At 36.0% G+C, this 21,609-nt stretch overlaps 1 pseudogene; it reads right to left on the minus strand.

The window, feature by feature from the left end:
* Window positions 1-1,714: 1,714 nt before the first annotated feature.
* Window positions 1,715-2,509, minus strand: LOC123934583 (annotated as a pseudogene).
* Window positions 2,510-21,609: the final 19,100 nt, after the last annotated feature.

Below are 21,609 nucleotides of genomic sequence, written 5' to 3' on the forward strand. Positions count from 1 at the left end.
AAAAAAAAAATCTAAGAAATAAGCAGAAAAAGTCCAAAAGCTTTAGGAAAAATAAATAGGTAAATGACATAGAAAACAGTTCACAGGGGCACCTGGTTGGCTCAGTCATTTAAGCATCTTCCTTCGGTTCAGGTCACGATCCCAGCATTCTGGGATGGAGCCCCACATAGGGCTCCCTGCTCCGTCCAAGCCGGATCCTCCCTATCCCACTCCCCCTACTTGTATTCCCTCCCTCTCTATCTCACTCGCTCTGTGTCAAAGAAATAAAAACAAAATTAAAAAAAAAAAAAACAGTTCACAGAAGAAGAACCAGCAATGGCCCTTAATCACATATATACGAGAAATACACACTGAAACTACAGTGAGGCATCATATCACACTGAAAAAATATTCTGTTGCTAAGGCTGTGAGAAAACAATCACTTCCCTTTTTTTAAGGTTTTTTTGGGTTTTGTTTTTGTTTTGTTTTTTTGTTTTGAGAGAGAGAGAGAAAGTGAACGGGAGCAGTGAGGAGGGGCAGAGGGAGAGTAGACTCTATGCTGAGTAAGGAGCTTCATATGCCACTACCCTGGGATCATGACCTGAACCAAACGCAGACACTTAACGGACTGAGCCACCCAGGTACTCAACAATCACTTTCATGTACTGCTAGTAGAAATTCAAAACCATACCACCTCTAAGATTTTATATTAGCAAATTATTAATTAGCAAAAATAAACAGGCATTTATCCTTTGAACCAGAAATTTCACTTCTAGGAATCTGCCCTTAAGATACACTCACAGAAATATTAAGTGACTAATGCACAAGCTCCTTATTTTTCCTACTATTTGCAAAAGCACAAGAGTTGTAGGAACAAATGAAAAAACGTTACACATCTTTGGGTACATTTTGGGTAACAAAGGTGTAAGAATTCATACACACATACACATATGTGCTAATATTTTCAAAAAGAAACAGTGAGGGGATAAACCAAGTGTTAGAAGAAATAGTAAACTTTAGATAGGAAGAGGACAAAAGAGAGGTGCTGGAAAGAACAAGAATGAAAGCTAGCTATTTTCTAATGTGCCTTGTTTATAGTTTTTAACTTAGAACCTTGTTAATGTTTTATGTATTTGGAAGATAACATTAAATTTGAAAAAGAGAGACAATCCCTAAAATAAAAACCAAATTGAAACTCACTAATGTTATTTTATATAAAATTGGTAGCATAATGGCATGGATATTTATCTCAATTAATTTAAAAATAGAATTTTGACTGAATATACTCCTAAGTGGAACCAAAAATAAAGATCACTAGATCTTTAATTGCAGCTACTGGGCTTGTTATTAAGTTTAATGTTAGTATAATTTTAAAACTATTATGAGCATATAAACATACTCCACTACACACAAAATAGATTACAGCATATATGTTATTATACTAATATCACTAGGAACCAATATGTTCAGTATAAAAGACAAGATCAAGATATAATCAAACAAATTAAATAAAACTCTATAACTTCGATTTAAATTTGCAGTTTTATGAATGTGTAGTTTATTTACTTACTTTTTTAGAAACTTTTTTTTTCTGCCATCTTTATATTCCATCTTCTATTTAGGAGCCCATGAAAGAATAACCTAAGACCACTCAGGGAATGTTCATTCCGTAGCAGGAGCAGTGGGGGCTGCAGACCAGTCTTCAGTGGGGATGGTGGGGGGCATGCTCCAGTGTTCAGGAGGGATCCACTGGCAGGCACAAAGCGCACCTGCGTGCCTTTGGAAACAGCCGCAACCTGAAGTTTAGGTGCAGTAATTCAGGTGCTAGAGAGGTCCTTTCACCCTGAAATTCCTCCTGGTTCACAGATTTTTAGCAGCAGTACTCTTTTCAATCTCCTCAGGATCTCTGCGGAAGTGGAGATCCAATAGGACCGAGGGAGTGTGCTCCCGGAAATGGTGCCGCACATGCGCAGAATCTCCGCGCCCGGAATTCGCCGCACCTGACCCACTGAGCAGGTGTTTATTGTTGTTGTGTGAGGACATCAAATCCACATAGCACAGAGGAGAATCTGTGTTAACAGACTAATGGTTAGCAAGTTAACTTAAGTCGCCACTGTAAGAAGCTTGTGCTCGGTTCTGGGACATAGTAACTTCTGGAAGTCGCAGCTCCCAGAAAGAGGCCTGGACCTGATTAGTGAAGTTTCCAGGAGTAACGTGGCCAGCAATAGAAGTGGTCCCACTGGCAACTACAGCTTGAAGCACAGCCCACTGGCCAGTGTTCTTGAAGGATATGATACTGAGCATCAGCTGGATTTTCAGTGGCAACAGTGGAAGGAACTGCCGAAAGAAGGTTCTCCCTGGTTCTCTTCAGATCTGTGAAGTAGATGCCGTCACTCTTCCTTTTGTACATGGCCTGTTTCATTTGGGTGTCAAGCTTGGTGACACCTAAGAGGGTTCCTGCTGCAAGGAATTTAAGGACATCCTCCTTCTTAATTTTCAGGACGTCACAAGGTCCGGACACAGCAAACATTTCCCTTTCTCACAGGCATCTAGGACAATATTGTATGGATTCCTCTCTGAGCAGCAGGAAAAGGTAGAATTTACTTCTTTTTTTTTCTAAGATAAATACATATCTCTTGGGTCCCTACTAAAATGCTCAAAAACTGTGATAGCCCAGTAGAAAATGCAAACTTACCACTGAGATATAATTTCCAAATATTATTTTCCAGTGAAAGGAAGTACCAGGGCTCCTTGAAGATATATCTGATTCTAAGCTGTGATCAAAAATATCTAAGTTGAGCCTAGTCGTCTTGTCATTTCTGAAATCCTATACCTAAACTCTATCACAGTACAAAAGGACACAGGAAGCAAGATGAAGAGACCACCATTAGCCGAAGATAGGACAATTTGAGGTTCAAAAAGAAGAATAAATACTGAGATGTAACAAATTAAAATTGGTAATTACACTTAATAACAATTATACTTAATCCATCATTGTTCATCTCTTGAGATTTTACTTAGGCAAGAGCTCATTATTCCGGAAATTCATACATAAGATAAAACAATCAATGAGACTTGCATAGCACTACTTAAGAAATATTCTTGCCAAAATAAAATGAAATAAAATAAATTGAACCAAGTGGACATCTAGATCTAACAGTTACATGAATTCTGACAAAAAAAATAAAATACATGAGCATTTTAAAAACACAAGACAGAATAGTATATGAAAATACAATAAACCAAAGAATATAGGAGTTAGGAAATAATAAATATAAGATCAGAAATTTATGAAATTAAAAAAGAAATCAAATTCAAAGCAAATACACAAGGAGAAAATAAACAAGATAAAAGTTGATTATTTTTAAAACATAAATAAAAACACTGGTAAAATTAAGAACAGCATCACATATAAATAATATGAGGGATGAAAAAGGCAAAAAAAACCGTAAGTGCAGATAAAACTTAGATTATGGGAAGAAAAAGCGATAAAGAATTTTATGACAATGAGCTTGAAAATGTAGAAAAAGTAGTTAATTTCCTGGAAAACAATGTTATAAAAATTGACTCAAAAACATTCTTATCACAAATAAATTGAATCAATTTTTTTTTTTTTTTTAGATTTTATTTATTGATTTGACAGAGAGAGATCACAAGTAGGCAGAGAGGCAGGCAGAGAGAGAGAGGGAAGCAGGCTCCCTGCTGAGCAGAGAGCCCGATGCGGGGCTCGATCCCAGGACCCTGAGATCATGACCTGAGCCGAAGGCAGCGGCTTAACCCACTGAGCCACCCAGGTGCCCCTGAATCAATTTTTTAAAAATATTTTATTTATTTATTTGAGAGAGAAACAGCAGCGAGAGAGGGAACATGAACAGGGGGAGTGGGAGAGAGAGAAGCAGGGTGAGTGGGAGAAGGAAAAACAGGCTTCCCACTGATCGGGGAGCCCAATGTGGGGCTTGATCCCAGGATCTGGGGAGCATGACCTGAACCAACCTGCAAAGAAGGCAGAGGCTTAATGACTGAGCCTCCCAGACTCCCCTGAATCAGTATTTTTAAATGTAGAATAATAACAAACCCAAGGCCTAAGTTGTTTTCGCCAGATTCTACCAAATTTCAAAGAAAAGATTAATCTTATAAACACATTTTCAAAGAATACAGAAAAAAAAGGATTACTCCCTAATTCATTTTTTTTAAAGATTTTATTTGCTTATTTGACAGAGATCACAAGTAGGCAGAGAGGCAGGCAGAGAGGGGAAAAGCCAACTCCCTACTGAGCAGAGTCCAAGGCGGGGCTGGATCCTAGGACTCCTGAAATCATGACCCAAGCCAAAGGCAGCCACTTAACCCACTAAGCCACCCAGGGACCCCTCTCTAATTCATTAATGATGAGACTTTAACGTCAAAAACAAAACCAGATGGCCGGTAGATTGAGAAAGAGAAAGGGAAACTGGAAACCAAAGCACTCATTAACATAAATGAAAAGATCCTAAACACAATATTAGCAAATTAAACCAAGCACTGTAAAATATACAATACATCATGGCCAGTTGAGGTTTTTAGAGATTTTTAAGATTGTTTTCATAACAGTACTCTGGCTTCCATGTTGAGAGGAGACTGACAAGGACGAAGAGGCAGAGGTGGGAGAGCAGCTAGGAGTAGGGCTGCCAGATAGAATTTTTATTGGCTAAACCTGGCAACTCTAGTTAAGAAGCTATTGCAATTGGGGCGGCTGGGTGGCTCAGTGGGTTAAAGCCTCTGCCTTCAGCTCAGATCATGATAAGGGAGCCTGCTTCCCCCATCACTTGCCACACAAAAAAAGAAGATATTGCAATAGTTGAAATGAGATGGGTTGTTGGTTCAGTACCAGGATGGTGGCAAGAAAGATGGTGAGCAGTGATCAGATTCTGGAAACATTTTGATAATAAGTTTAACAAGTTTTTTGATGGTTCAGATATGGGTTATTTTCTATCCTTCTAACATCACTTGTCCCACTCTGTTCTAGGCCATTATCATCATTTACTGCAATTCTGAAAAAGCTTCCTAATTGATCTATTTCCTCTAGCCCTGTCCATTTACAGTTCTAAATTTCCAGTTTAAGTAATATTTCTAAAAATGGAAATCTAATTATTTACTACCTAAGTCCCTTCAATGACCCACTTTTGCCCTTTGGATAATGTCTGACTCCTAACAATAGGTCACATTCATTCTGCAAGGCCATCACTTCCACTATGCAACCTTTACCCTCTGTCAGGCTAGGTCCTATTCATTCTCTGTTTCTTAACCTAAATGTGACATTCAGAGAAAGACAATCACTAAGACAGGTCTGTACCATTGCAAAAGGCTCCCATAAAATTCTAGTTTCTCCTACCATAATATTCATCAAGCTGCACTATAATCATTTATTTAACTGGATGTTTTCTCAACTGTTTTTGTAACTTAGGGGAGGAAAGATATGTATCTCGTTTATTATCGTATCCCTAGACCTTGAAGAAAGTTTGACACAGAGTACATAATATTTTAAATGAATGATTAATAAATGAGCTAATTATGTATTTACACTTCATATTTACACAAGTATTATTGAGACCTACAAAATAACAAATGCTGTGCTTTGTAACAGCACCCAAAAAGGTATCACTAATTATTTACAAAAAATAACTATATAGAATGAGGTTTTTTTACTTAAAATCTAAATTGATATATATGTCACAAAACATAATTTTAACAGCACACACTCTAACATTTTACTATAAAAATAATTATTTCAACATCTGATTATCTGCAACTTTATTTCTACAAGTTGAAAATAAAATGAACTTTTATTTCTATGTATTTTATTTCACCACCTATCAACAAAAAGAATAAACACATTAGAGAACATTTCTTTCTCTTACTGTAACCAATAGTGAAAGACAATAAAGTGACTCTAAAATAGAAGTCAATGAGGTATATGAATTACTGAAAAAAAGGGCACTTTTAAAACTTTAGAGAAGGATTAATAATTTAAGTGTGCACATTACTGATAAACTCAGCTTCACATAAAAAAAAGATTTAATAACATGAAACAAGAAATATTGTGGAGAACATAGGCAGTAATCTCTTCGATATCAGCCACAGCAACTTCTTTCAAGATATGTCTCCAAAAGCAAAAGAAACAAAAGCAAAAATGAACCTTTGGGACTTCATCAAGATCAAAAGCTTCTGCACAGCAAAGGAAACAGTCAATAAAACAAAAAGGCAACCCACGGAATGGGAGAAGATATTTGCAAATGACAGTACAGACAAAAAGTTGATATCCAGGATCTATAAAGAACTCCTCAAACTCAACACACACAAAACAGATAATCATATCAAAAAATGGACCGAAGATATGAACAGACACTTCTCCAATGAAGACATACAAATGGCTATCAGACACATGAAAAAATGCTCATCATCACTAGCCATCAGGGAGATTCAAATTAAAACCACATTGAAATATCACCTTACACCAGTTAGAATGGCCAAAATTAGCAAGACAGGAAACAACGTGTGTTGGAGAGGATGTGGAGAAAGGGCAACCCTCTTACACTGTTGGTGGGAATGCAAGTTGGTGCAGCCACTTTGGAGAACAGTGTGAAGATTCCTCAAGAAATTAAAAATAGAGCTTCCCTACGACCCTGCAATTGCACTACTGGGTATTTACCAAAAAGACACAGAAGTAGTGAAAAGAAGAGCCATCTGTACCCCAATGTTTATAGCAGCAATGGCCACGGTCGCCAAACTGTGGAAAGAACCAAGATGCCCTTCAATGGATGAATGGATAAGGAAGATGTGGTCCATATACAGGATGGTTTATTATGCCTCCATCAGAAAGGATGAATACCCAACTTTTGTAGCAACATGGACGCGACTGGAAGAGCTTATGCTGAGTGAAATAAGTCAAGCAGAGAGAGTCAAGTATCATATAGTTTCACTTATTTGTGGAGCGTAACAATAAACATGGAGGACATGGGGAGATGGAGAGGAGAAGGGAGTTGAGGGAAATTGGAAGGGGAGATGAACCATGAGAGACTATGGACTCTGAAAAAGAACCTGAGGGTTTTGAAGGGGTAGGGGGTGGGAGGTTGGGGAACCAGGTGGTGGGTAATAGGGAGGGCACGTATTGCATGGAGCACTGGGTATGGTGCAAAAACAATGAATACTGTTACGCTGAAAAGAAATTTTTAAAAAGTGGAAAATATTGTGAACTTGTGGCCTTTTAAAAGTAGTAACTTTTCGGGGTGCCTGGGTGGTTCAGTGGGTAAAGCCTCTGCCTTCAGCTCAGGTCATGATCTCAGGCTTCTGGGATGGAGCCCCGCATCGGGGGTCTCTGCTCAGCGGGGAGCCTGCTTTCCCTTCTCTCTCTGCCTACTTGTGATCCCTCTCTGTGTGTAAAATAAATAAATAAAATCTTAAAAAAATAGTATCTTTTCTAGTTCTAGCTTGAATTTGACCCACCATTAGTCTCATCCTCTCTACCAGATTTACTCATGTGCAAAAATCTGATGCACAACCCCCAATGCCCAGAATTTACTTTCTGAAACATTTTCTCTTCCTTTGTAAGAAATGAACTAGCACTTCTTAGGTAATAGTTGATCTTTTGACCTGGAACATATTATGACTGCCCAAAAATGAAGAAGATTTCAAATGTACCTGGGATAATGCAAGGATTATTGTTAAGTTTGATATAAATACTAAAGCTTTAATATTAAAATAATGGGAACAGCCACTCCAGTTTGAATTATCTTAAGGGGCACAACTATATCCCATGCCCCACTCAAGAATTAATTAGTTGATATCCAGTACCTACAACTTTGACAGCTTTTCGTGACATTTGGATTGTTTCCAATCTAAATACCAGGATGACCATAGCTGTAAACATCCCAAATCTGCTTGGTGAGGCAGAATTTCTGTTTCGTTAGAATAGCTTTGTAAAAGTGAAAACACTCTATCCAAAGAGTATACAAATTTAAATATTTGAATAAAGGTTGCCAAAATTTCATTCAGAAATTTTATAGTAATATACACCATAAACAGTTGTGTATAAGAGTGATTTCCTACCGTTCCCTCCCCAAATGCCTATCCTCTTCTTTACTAACAGAAAGCACATTTCATTCCAGATGTGTTCAACCCAAAACTACATTTCCCAGTGACATTGCACCCGAGAGTGATCAACGAGTTGAAACATAAATGAGGTAGGTCTTCTGGATTTTCTACATTCTTCCTCCTCCTTTTTCTGCTTGGAATAAGGACATAAAATAGGGCTATAGAAGGAATCTTGGAGCTAAAGGAGAACAGGAGAATCAAAATTACTTGCTGAGGATGATGATAACCTTGGAAGTACCAGTTAAGGCCTGGATTGCTACACATGTATGTTATTTTAGATGAGAAAGAAATAAACCTCTATCTTATTAAAGCCATTTATTATATATGTTCTCTTAGGAATCCTTTTAAAAATTATGTTTACAAAAATATTTATTCTTAGTTTAACTTTAAATTCTTTCAGTTCATCTTTACCAGGCTTGTATATTTGTGAGCTCTTTTCTGTCTTATCCAGTTCTAAAGTTTTTATTAAATCCTACATGTAACGACTCACAGACTTGTATTTCTGTATAAGAACTCTCTTCAGAAATCCAGACCCAACTGCTTTCTTGAAATCTGAGATTTTCATTTAAATGTCTCAAAGGATACTCACACTTAGAATCTCCTGACCCTGTACATGTAACCTTCTCCCCAACACTAAGCCCTCCTCTTCTAACATATTTTATCTTCATGAAGAGATATTAATGTGCAATCAATTGCACACATCAAAAACCTAGTTTTCAGTCTGGTATATCTTTAAGATGTATACTTTCTCTGTATTCATCACCACCACTGTAATTCATCATCTCTGAAGGTGCACAAATAAAATGGTGTCACAGATGTTATCCCTATACCTAAATTGTCCCCTTTTAATCTATTCCTAAATACTTCAACCAGTGTGAACTTTTAAAAATGTAAATTTGAACATGTACCTAATACACAAACAACACACACACACACACACACACACACACTGTAAATCAGTCAGTGGTTTCTCATGATTTTCAGATAAAGATCAAAATTGTTAATATGTCCTATAAGGCTGTGCATGTTCTGGTCCCTACTACTTCCCATGCATCATGTGGCACTATGATCCTCCTTTCTCCTCTATAGCCACCGTGGCTTCTTTCAGTTCTATAGCCATGTCATGGTTAGTTTCTTCCCAGGATCTTTGAAAATACTTTCCCCTTCATCCCAATGACTGATTACTACCACTCATTTTTTACTTCTCAGCACAACGAAAACTTTGTCTGGGATCTTTTTTGATTCCATCTCTGAGTCATATCTGGTTTTCTCTCTAGCAATGTGTAATTACAAGTATCACCTTCTAGTACTGTGTGAAATTTTTATCCTTAGTGTCTAATATAGTATCTATTGTAATAGTGGTACACACATAGCTGTCATTAAGTATTTGATGACTAAATTAATAATGAATATTTGTGTTGGCTAGAATATATCTTCAAGTGTTTCTTATAAGAGAACGTGAGTGGTTAACTTTCTCTGTTCTATGCACATAACATGACTGACAAACCACCTGGCATATTAAGTATTTTTTACTTTCTTTCTCAAAATACTGTGGCTTTTACTCAATTGTCTTCTGCATTTATTATTGTAGAAGTTTCTAAAGTCATTTTTTTTTATTCCTTGGAGTAAGACTGATTTTCTGCCTCCTTGATTTTAGAATTACTAATTTTTCTTGAAAACTTTTATAAATTCACCAAGATAAGTATTTTTATACTTTTATACTTTTAACTTTTATAAATTCACTAGGAAAAGTATTTTTCTTGGTAAGCACTTTGTCTTTTAAGTCAAACCTTTCTTCAGTTGTATAATGTTTTCTTAAATCATATTGATTTTCTTTCATTACCTTTTGGTTTTGATTTCCTCCCTGGGGAGATAAATTTTCTCATTCTACCTTCCCCATGTCTTATCCTGTAGTTTGTGATTGTCTTCCTCTTTTTTGTTATTCTGTGTTCAGGGAAAGTGTCCTAGGTTTGTCCTCCAGAGTGTGGATCAGTTTTTCCAACACGATCACTATACTTAATTGTTTTCAAGACTTAATTCCTTTCTTCCTGACTTTGAAATCAACTCAGTTTTGATCATGTTTTCACATAGCTTTCAACAGTCTTACTGAGAACATAATACAGTATCAGTTTCTTAAAACTAATTTCCACTCATGTGGTACATCTTTCTCCTAAAGATTGGGTTTTTGGTTTGTTTTGTGATTGTTGTTGTTTTTGCGACTTGTGACATCTATGAAATAGAAGATATAAAACTTTATCTGCTGTTATATCAGTTTCAGGTCTAAATCAGTAAATTCTCCTTTCTTATTATATAGCTATGAGATTACTATTAAAATTATTTTCTTAATTTATAAAACAAAGAGATAGATAACTGATTAGCCCATCTAGTAGGTGGTGCAAAATAGTTTTTATTGTTGGTTGTTTTTAAATTGTAAGTTTTGTTTTTGTAGTTTAATGCTGTTTGTAATGTTTAAGTTTTCTGGTCTAAGGGAGGATATCTTGGTTTCATTGCCTGGTATGCCCATGAGGTAGATAACTGTTTCTGGATATTCTTAGAAATCCTTTTCCTCTTTGATTAGCAGGTACGGAAAATAACTATATTCTCCAAAGGGCAACTTCCTATAGTTCTTGCAACTCAGAATCAGACTGATTGTAAAAGGAGAGGCATGAATGAGGCAGATTTGGGAGAACAAATGATGCCATTCTTTCTTTTTGAGAGGGAGAGTGAGTCAATTTAACAGATAGATGAATGGAAGTTTGAATGGTCCCTCCTTATCTCTGTTGTCTACTACCTTCTGCTTTATGACCTCACTTATGCTTTAGTAAATAAAAATACTTCTTTGAGCCTTGTGATTAAAGATTCTCAGTTTTCAATGCTGTTAAATGTTTGAAACATTTTGGGATATTTAATGTGTATTCCAGTGGTTGGAGAGCAAAATAGTGGTCATTATCTGCCATTATAATTTGAAAATCCCTACTTAATATCTACAGCATTCTTACGGAGAACGTGATTACAGATTCTAAAGACTAACTGACAAAGACTTTGGTATGTAAAAAAATGTCTATTTTTAGACCACCTATCAGTATTTGAATTTTTGTCTTTTTTTGTACTTTCAACTAAATTTTAAACTCCAATAATATTTTTATGTTTATATTTACTGTTCAAAATAGCAATTAGAATGTTAACATGTACTGTAGGTGACAAAATATATATTCATGGGCAATATCAGATCTTTTGTTTCATTTAATCAACTGTACACTGATTAGTTAACATTTGTGGGAAAATGAGTATGTTTGATTCAATGTAAATTAATGGTGAGGTAATACAACCTAATACCTTATTTTTGTGCAGGTAATTTTTTATTTCAATTCACTATATTGAAGGCAAAACCTCCCAGAAATTAGAATGTAATTTTTATATATATTTAGTGATTTTTCTACACTAACAAACTACCTTTGATTATATTTTTCTCAATAGAAAATGTTGCACTTCTCTTACCAATGTTGTTACAGAACATATCGTAAAACAAAACTTCCATTACTTTAATAATTAACTTAAATGTATGTAACAGTTTTGTGGAAATTATTTAATTATTGAAAATTCATAATTGTCCCCTGATATAAAGTAGATGGAAACATTTCTTTCAAACTTATTTAGTTTTCTGAAGAATTTTGATGGACTAGGTATATGAATAATATATTAACTATAATTTCAGAGTTTTTAAAAATAGATTTTTCATGGGTTAGAAGTAAATGATATTTTTTAATGTATGCTTTATCTGATTAACAACAGAATTTGAAAGGACCTATAAAAATAAACAAGAAAAGTACCAAAATGGAAAGAAAAATTTTATGTTATTTAATTTGTAAGGAGGTAATATATAATAATGACAGGGGGTAACAGTTTTTGTCATTTATTAAACATTAAACTTTGCTAAAGCAGAATAAAAACATAAAATCTAAGTTGAATCTAATATAAAAATAGTAAGATTCAGAACATATGAATGCCTGGGCATGGAGCCTGCTTAAGATTCTATCTCTCCCTCTCCCTTTGTCCCTCCCATCCGGCCATCTCTCTCTCTCTAAAAAAAAAAAAAAAAATTCTTATATTATCATAGTGTTAAATGTACTTAAACAAGTCCCATCCATTCATTCATTCATGTACTTCATTCAGTTTATTAAAAATATATGTATTGAGCAATTACTATGTACCAGGCACATTTATTAACTGATATGTTATAGCAGGAAAATGGAATACAGACAAATATCTTTGACATCACGAAGTTTATAATTTAGTAAGGAAAAGAGAAAATTGGGGTGCCTGGGTGGCTCAGTGTGTTAAGCCTCTGCTTTCACCTCAGGTCATGATCTCAGGGTCTTGGGATTGAGCCCCGCATCAGGCTCTCTGCTCAGCAGGAAGCCCGCTTCCCTCTCTCTGTCTGCCTCTCTGCCTACTTGTGATCTCTCTGTCTCTGTAAATACAGTAAATAAAGTAAATAAAATCTTTAAATCCTTAAAAAAAGAGAGAAAATTAACAAATAAAAAGTAAGATATATGTTATATGTTGGTAATTGTTGGTCAGTTTTATGACTATGGGCTGGGGTGGGGGGAGTGTGAGTCTTCAAATTAAGGTACCAGAGAACTTTATTCTCACCCAGATGAAGTGACAAAATACTTTCTCACCTCCAAATAATTTTGCCTGTAGGCAACCATTCACTATATAGAAGGCAAAGCCTCCCAGATATTAGAATGTAATTTTTATATAAATATTAGTTATATAACCATTAGTTGACCCTTGCATTATTTCACATGCCTTAACAAATGGTTGATGAAGACCCCAGAGTTCTACTTTATGGAATGCAGTATATATACTTTACATAGTAAAGTTTTAAGTACATGTGTATTTAGTGATTCACCTTGGTCAGAGGAAAATTTCAGTATTGTTTCTGTGAAGGTAAAAAAAAATTCTGATTTTTGTGCAATACTATTTCTCAGCGGCCTATGGGGTTTGAGTCAGCTACTAAATATACATTGAAATAACTAAACAAATTGCTGCATTGACTTCATTAGTATTCACAATATGACCTTTGGAACGTATCTACCAAACACAATTTTGGTTTTGGCAGATTTACTATTATTCTGTCATTTCTGAAAGTAACTGGAAAATAGAACCAGTTATTTCTAGAAACAATTTCTAGTTCCTGACATTAAGACCATTTAATCTATGTTCAGAATGCCTGTCATCCTCTTTGTTATTACAGGATACATATCTAATTAATTTAAAGTCTGTATCAGAAAATTTAAATATAACCCAAGGTAAAAGGAGACTAAATTTTGGCCTTATTTTCTTCTTTATGATATTAAAGCCTTTTGAGAATACCCATATGAATTCTTATATTTATATTAAAATGCAAGTTTCTATAATCATGAATACATTATATGGGTCAAATTATGACTTTTAAAAAGTTAAAAATGACTTATAGAAATATAAAATAAACATTTTATTCAACTCATTAACTAATGAAGAAAACCACTAAGATAGTAAAACTGGCTCCAAGAGCATTTCATGAGAAGGAGTTTATATAGTCTAATAAGAAAACCATCTAAAATTTGTCAAAGTAAGGCTACTAAGTCATTATTGTCCTATGGGACAGTCAAACCATAAACATTAGGATTATCCTTTCTATCAGAGAGAAACTTATATTTTAGCAAGTAACTTCATAGTGTCTAGGCTGTAATCAAATAGTAAATAGTAAACTCAAACACAGATATATTCCCTTAGAAAACTGTGTAATTCTAGGTTGAATTTATTAAACAATGTTAGAATTACATTGAAAAGACATGCTGCCCACCTTTACAGCCTTTTTTCAAGTATTAATAATTTTCTTAACAATCTCCCTGTCTTAGTTTGGGCCAGTATAACAAATAAAAGACTGGATAGCTTAAACATTTATTTCTCACAGTTTTGAAGGTTGAAAAGACCAACATCAAGGTGTCAGCATATTAGGTTCTCATGAGGATCCTTTTCTAGTTTGCAATTGGCCATCTTCTTGCTGTGTCTTCATGTGGCAGGAAGAGAGAGATTATCTCCCTCATGTTTCTTCTTGTAAAGGCTCTAATTCCATTAATGAAAGCTCCACCTTTACCTTTTGCATTACAAAAGTCTCATCTCCAAACCCATTGGAATTAGGGTTTCAGCATAAGAATTTTGGGAGTACACAAACATTCAGTCCAAAGCATTCCCTGTTTTGGCCATAAATAATCTCCAAATATTGATCAGAAAAAAAAGTTGGCCTCGTTATAGTTTAAACTGTTTATTTTCACAAATGCAATAAGATGTTAAATAACCCCATAAGATATCTTGATCATGTAGTATTTAACAGATACTGAAGTAAAACTATTACCTTTTGTTTGTAAATTTTCTTAAAGAATCCAAGATTGAACCATTTAAAGGTTTCTGTAAAATCTAGGCTAGGAAGTCAAGGCCAAGAAAATTTCTCCCCTAGATTTTACTGTTGAATCCATAGAATAAGTAAATTCCTCTTTCCTTAAATACGCTGATTCTTGGCCTGCCAGGAAGTGACTATTTCACTGTATAAGCTAGGTACCAGGCCAGTTTCCTATGAAGGTTTTGTAGGCATGAGTGCCTTGTTCTTTAATGGTGAGCTTGCTGTACTTGATTAAAAGTGATTCATTCCCAAGTATAACACAGCAGTTGGTTTTTGGTTACACAATCAACCTTTCCAATTTGAGGTAAAATGGAGACAGATTTTTATGATGATAACTATTACCACAAAAATAAGAAAACTCTAAAAATATTTGTTTCTGAATTATGAGACTTCACTGAGAATTAGATTCCATTTTAAAATGCTTCATTTCAAGGGTTGGGAGCAAGATGGCCAAGCAATAGGAGACCCATTTCAACTAGATAGTTATCAAATTATTCTGAACACCTACAAACTCAACAGAAGATCAAAGAAAAGAATAGTAGCAATTTTATGAACAGAAAGCAACTACTTCCTGGGAGGTAGGATGTGTGGAGAAGTGAATCAGAGGTGATATCTGGGAAGATAGACCACAGGGGAAGGGGTCCTCTGTCAGCGGGCTACTGGCAAGTGATAGAGCAATGGAGCACAAAGTCAGAACATTTAGAAATTTACTCTACTGCAGGATGTCACTCCAGTGGCTAAGCGGGGGTTGGGGGTTGGGGGGTAGAACCCTTGCTGGGACAGTATGGTCTCAGGACCCTCAGGGTCACAGAAAGACCGGGGATGGCTGAGTGTGCCACAGCTCCAAGTATCAAAGTGGGGGAGCTGGCTGCAAAGACAGAGATGAGGAGTGGAATCTCAGCTCAGGTCTGCCTTAAATCATGATCCGCAGCATAGCTGGTCCACTACTTTTCGAGCAGGAACCTAACAAGCAGCAGATCTGGGAGACTTCCCTTCTTTCCCCAGGAGGAGCAGCACAGGAGTGCAATGCAGGAATCTGCTGGGTTTGGAGACTCCAAACGGGGTCTTGTGCCAGAGATAGAAATGCTTGGTCATAGGTCAGATGACCACAGAGTGCAGCCGGGACCAGGAAGACAAAAGTGAGTGACTGCTTTTCTCTGAGGGCTCACTGAGGAGTGGGGTCCTGAATTCTCGGCTCCTCTGGGGCCAGAGATTGGTAGGCCGCCATTTTCATTCTTGTCCTTCAAAGCTGTACTGAAAATGTTCAGGGAACAAAAGCTACTCAGAGCAAACCCAAGCAGATTACTTAGCCTGTCCCCTGGCAAGGGTGGTGTAATTCTGCCTCAGGCAAAGGCATTTGAGAATCATTGCAACAGACCCCTCCCGCAGCAGATCAACAAGAACATTCAGCTAAGACCAAGTTTACCACTCAATGAGAACTGCAACACTCTAGCAATAGAAGAATGCAGCACATAGAATTCTCGTTTTTTTCCCATGATTCTTTATTCTTTCAAAGTTAATTTTTCAAAAATTTTAGAAGACTCATTTTATACCCAAGGGCACCTCCAGGTTGAAAGTAGAGGGCTGAAAAACTATTCACCGTGCTAATGGACATCAAAAGAATGGTGGCAATCCTTACATCAGACAAATTAGATTTTAAGCCGAAGACTATAATAAGAGATGAGGGAGGACGGTAATCATACTTAAAGGGTCTGTCTGACAAGAAAGTCTAACAATTTTAAATATCTATGCCCCTAACATGGGAGCAACCAATTATATAAACCAATTAATAACAAAATCAAAGAAACACATCAACAATGATACAATAATAGTAGGGGACTTTAATAACTCCCTCACAGGAATGGACAGATCATCTAAGCAAAAGATCAACAAGGAAATAAAGACTTTAAATGACACACTGGACCAGATGGACATCACAGATATATTCGGAACATTCCATCCCAAAGCAACAGAATACACATTCTTCTCTAGTGCACATGGAACATCCTGCAGAATAGATCACATCCTGGGTGAAAATCAGGTCTCAACTGGTACCGAAAGACTGGGATCATTCCCTGCATATTTTCAGACCACAATGCTTTGAAACTAGAACTCAACCACAAGAGGAAAGTTAGAAAGAACTCAAATACATGGAGGTTAAAGATTATCCTACTAAAGAATGAATGGGTCAAAAGTTTAAAATAGAGCTACCCTATGACCCAGCAATCACACCACTGAGTATTTACCCTAAGGATACAAATGTAGTGATCCAAAGGGGTACCTGCACCCCAATGTTTATAACAGCAATGTCCACAATAGCTAAACTGGAAAGAGCCTAGAAGTCCTTCAACAGATGAATGGATAAAGAAGATGTGGTGTGTGTATATATGTGTATATATATGTGTACACACACACACACACAATGGAATATTATGTAGCCATCAAAAAATGAAATCTTGCCGTTTGCAATGACATGGAACTAGAGGGTAATATGCTAAGCAAAATCAGTCAATCCGAGAAAGACAATTATCATGTGTTCTCACTGTTATGAGGAATTTTTGAAACAAGGCAGAGGATCATAGGTGAAGGGAGGGAAAAATGAAACAAGAGGAAACCAGAGAGGAAGAAAAACCATAAGAGACTCTTAATTTCAGGAAACAAACTGGGCAAAAAAAAATTGCTTCATTTCTTTTTATAAAAGGGTAAAAAAATTGAGGGTAAGAGATCTTATATGATAATAAAAAATGCTTCATCTCTTTTTATAAAAGGGTAAAAAAAGTTCTAAATTGAGGGTTTAAGATCTAGAAGGAAAAAATGATTCCTTGTATATTCATCAGTAAATAGAGTATTAAAACAACATCAACAACATTCCAGACAAATAACCACTAATCAGATTTTCTCATCAGTTTAGTCAGTCCTGAGTAATTAATTCTTGTTCCCTTGGACCTTGGATCAGCAGTCTGCCTCCATGAAGTCATCTTGTGAAATAGTCTTAAGCCTAATTCAGTCCTCTAGCAAAGCTATCCTCTTGGAAAGACTTCTAAGTGATATAAGCTTGACAATCTTTAGTCAAGAGTCTTTTCTTTCATATATCAATAGTTAAGATATTTAGTAGAGTCCTTGGGTCACAGAGACTAACCTTCTTTGTTGAATACAAGAGTTCTAACCTGTGCGTCTTCAAGTAAAAATCAGAGAAAAGTAAAGTTCACCTACAGATGAGAATAAATGGCTGTTGTTAATTTATTACAGTAATCAAGAGTATCAAACTGGAAGTGAGCTATTAGAGTGTACAACCCAATACTACTTCATGAGATCCTAATCCATTGTCATTTGAGGATAGTAACTAAATATTATAAATAATGAGCACATTGACAAATACCCAGGGCCTTGCTGTGAAATGTAAAATCTCTTAAATTATAAATAAATATTATAATATTTATAGAGACTCTATAAAGTCTCTATAAATCTTCATCAAAGTCTTCATCAAAAAGAGATGAAGCATTTTTTATTAACATATAAGATCTCTTACCCTCAATTTTTTTACCCTTTTATAAAAAGAAATGAAGCAATTTTTTTTGCCCAGTTTGTTTCCTGAAATTAAGAGTCTCTTAATTAATTATAATATAAATATTATAAATAATGAGCACATTGACAAATACCCAGGGCCTTGCTGTGAAATGTAAAATCTCTTAAATTTTATATATAAATCATTTTATGTGGAGAAGTAACTTAGGTAAGGATGAGCTTCTTTATTTTTTTGATTCTTTTTATTCATCTTATTAATCTTAATCTTAATCTTAATCTTAATCTTAATCTAAACATCTTATTAATAAATGTGGAACAGACCAAATAACCTTAATTTTTATAGTATTTTTTTCTTGTTGTCAATAAGGAGAGGGGAGAAATCTTTGTGATTTTTTTTTTTTTTAGGGCCTGCTGGGAAATCGCAAAGATATTTTTTAGTGTAAAGATATCTTAATTTTTTTAAATTAAGGGTCTGATCTTGGGAAGAAAAAAATCAAAACAGTTATCAAAGGAGATTTAGATGCTTGATTAAGATAGCATGAGGGGTACCTGATTTACAATATTTGCTTATTTATTTGATCCAAATGGCAATATAGTGTCTTAAACCAGAAAATGGTGACAATGGTTGTAAGAATTTTAGCTCTTTAAAAATGAGCACTTTTTGTTCTTTTAGCTTTTAATAATCTGTAAAACCACGGCCTATAGGCCTAGTCATGAGTTCATGGGTACAGTTCATAAACTAAGAATAGTTTTTGTATTTTCAAATGTTTGAAAAATTTAAAATAGGGAAAACATTCTGTGAGATATGAAAATTCAATGCTTATAATATTGAATACAGCTATACTTGATTCTTTATACCATTGGGGAGGAAAAATTTTTCTCTACCTTTTAAGATTCTCTTGGCTGTTGTAAGAATTAAGTTGACGTAAGATAGATTGAAAGAAGAAAATCTAATTTAATTCTGTACATATGAGAACTACAGAAGAATGTAAGGCCCACGGACTATCAGGCAATTGAGACTTATGCACCATCCAGAGCCAAGAAGAATGGGATAGAGGTCTGGGGATTCAAAGTTAAGTAAGATAATTCAAAGGAAAATTAAGAAGAGTAAATGTTTAGTAAAAAAAAAAAAGTTTGCTGGCTATGCCAAAGCAATGGGACACAGAGAGGAATTTTATCAAACATCCTTTGCTATGTTTCTCTTGTCTACCACACCTAATTCATATTATAGCTTCATTATTTATAGTGGTAGCTCTCTCCTGGAGGAAGTCTTCTATTCTTTTAGGCAGTTAGTGGAGAGGCAAAAAAGAAAAACTTATTGGGTCTTCTGTTTATTCAAAATAACATAAGGAGCTCCTGGGAGACTCAGTTGGTTAAGCATCTGATTCTTGATTTCAGTTTTGAGATTGAGCATGTCAGGCTCTGTGCTGGGCATGGAGCCTGCTTAAGAGTCTCTCTCTCCCTCTCTATAAATAAATAAATAAATAAATAAATAAATAATCAATCAATCTAAAATAATCAACATGCCAAAGAGATACTGTGGGAGGCTGTGATAAGGCTTGAGACGAGGACCAAACCAGGCCCTGACTTGTGTCTCCTTTAAAGTCCGAATAGCCTAACAAGAGGTTTAGGACAGAAAAGTTGAGTAGCACTGAGAAAGGGTCTGTGCTATGTGTTGTGTGCTTGCCAACATGGCTTCCCACATGTTTACTAGTTAGATGAGACCAAATTGGTTGGGGTCATAAACTCTTAACTGGTCCTTGCTGTTCCAGCACAGCTCATAAATCACTTTCAGGTTTGCTGTTACTTCTGGTATCAATATGGGACAATTGTACTAACATCAGCCATTGCCTGCAGGTGCACCTCGTTCGTTTCTCACTAGTTCTCACAAGAAACCAGAGGGTCTGCAATTAGACCTTGAGAAGTAGGTAATGGGGAAGTCCGGAGGTTTTTTGTGTATGCAGCAAATTTTTTTGTAACCAGATGAAAATAATTACTGTTGGCTATATAATGCCTCACTGCCATGAATAAAGTCGGCACTGTTGGACATCCTCCTCAGTGCTCCTCCTGCCCCCATCTCTTTGTCTCTCAAGTCTTTTTCTTTCACCATCCTCTTACCCTCACGTTCCTGATCGACTTGCTGCACTGGCCGCGACAAGATACATTTTAGGGTGGCACATTTCTCCCTTCCACATATTGTCAATGGCTACTTTTCCACTATAGTAGCAGAGTAGTTGTGACAGATCTTTTTTTTTAAAGATTTTATTTATTTATTTGACAGACAGAGATCACAAGTAGGCAGAGAGGCAGGCAGAGAGAGAGGGAGAAGCAGGCTCCCCGCTGAGCACAGAGCCCGATGTGGGGCTCGATCCCAGGACCCTGGGAGCATGACCTGAGCTGAAGGCAGAGGCTTTAACCCACTGAGCCACCCAGATGCCCCTAGTTGTGACAGATCTTACAGTCCTTATAGACCTCAAAGCCTGAAATATTTAACAGATGGCCCTTTACAGAAAAAATAATTGCTGACTACTGTTCTAGAACTCGATAGTCAACACAAAGCACTGAAAAAAATTTTTTTTACAGATTTCATTTATTTATTTAACAGAGAGGGAGAAAGAGAGCACAAGCAGGAGAACAGCAGGCAGAGCAGGCAGAGGGAGAAGCAGGCCCTGCCAAGCGAGGAGCCTGAAGTGGGACTCGATCCCAGGACTCTAGGATCATGACCTGAACTGAAGGCATCTGCTTAACCGACTGAGCCAACTAGATGTACCAAGCACTGAATTTTTTTGAGTGAGCAGATTACACAGAATCAGCTTTTTACTCCTCCTTGTTAAGACTTAAAATTTTAAGATCAATTGTCATTTTTTTTTAATATTTTATTTATTTGACAGAGAGAAATCACAACTAGGCAGAGAGGCAGGCAGAGAGAGAGGAGGAAGCAGGCTCCCCGCAGAGCAGAGAGCCCGATGTGGGGCTCGATCCCAGGACCCCGGGATCATGACCTGAGCCGAAGGCAGAGGCTTTAACCCACTGAGCCACCCAGGAGCCCAAGATCAATTGTCATTTTAACAAAAAGAAAACCAACTAAAAGATTCACAGCTCCTTTTTTTTCTATAAATTATCTTGTGAATAAGCTCATTAACATTGAGCAAAATTTGTCAAAATGTTAATACATTTCAACTCTTCTTTTCAGTCCCATTATTTCTAGTTATATAAACCAAGACTAAATTTCCTTACTGCAAAGATTCCACAGCTTTCTCTATGGATCCAGGATTTATCTTTTGAATCAGACACCTTATTTTACAGACTTCTTTTTTCTTTTCTTCTTTTTTTTTTTGATAAAATACATTCCAAAAAAAAAATACATTCCATTACCTTGCAGACACGTCTGGGCTTTTCTGCTATTATTACTGTAATAGAGTCTCAGTTACCCACAGTAACTTTTAACCAAATTAACTTCTTTTTCACAAAGTAAACATCCATCATACAAAATAATTAACAGATGAGCAAAACTCATGAATCCATATAAA

Source organism: Meles meles, chromosome X (genome assembly GCF_922984935.1).
Source record: "Meles meles chromosome X, mMelMel3.1 paternal haplotype, whole genome shotgun sequence".
NCBI classification, from domain to species: Eukaryota; Metazoa; Chordata; class Mammalia; order Carnivora; family Mustelidae; genus Meles; species Meles meles.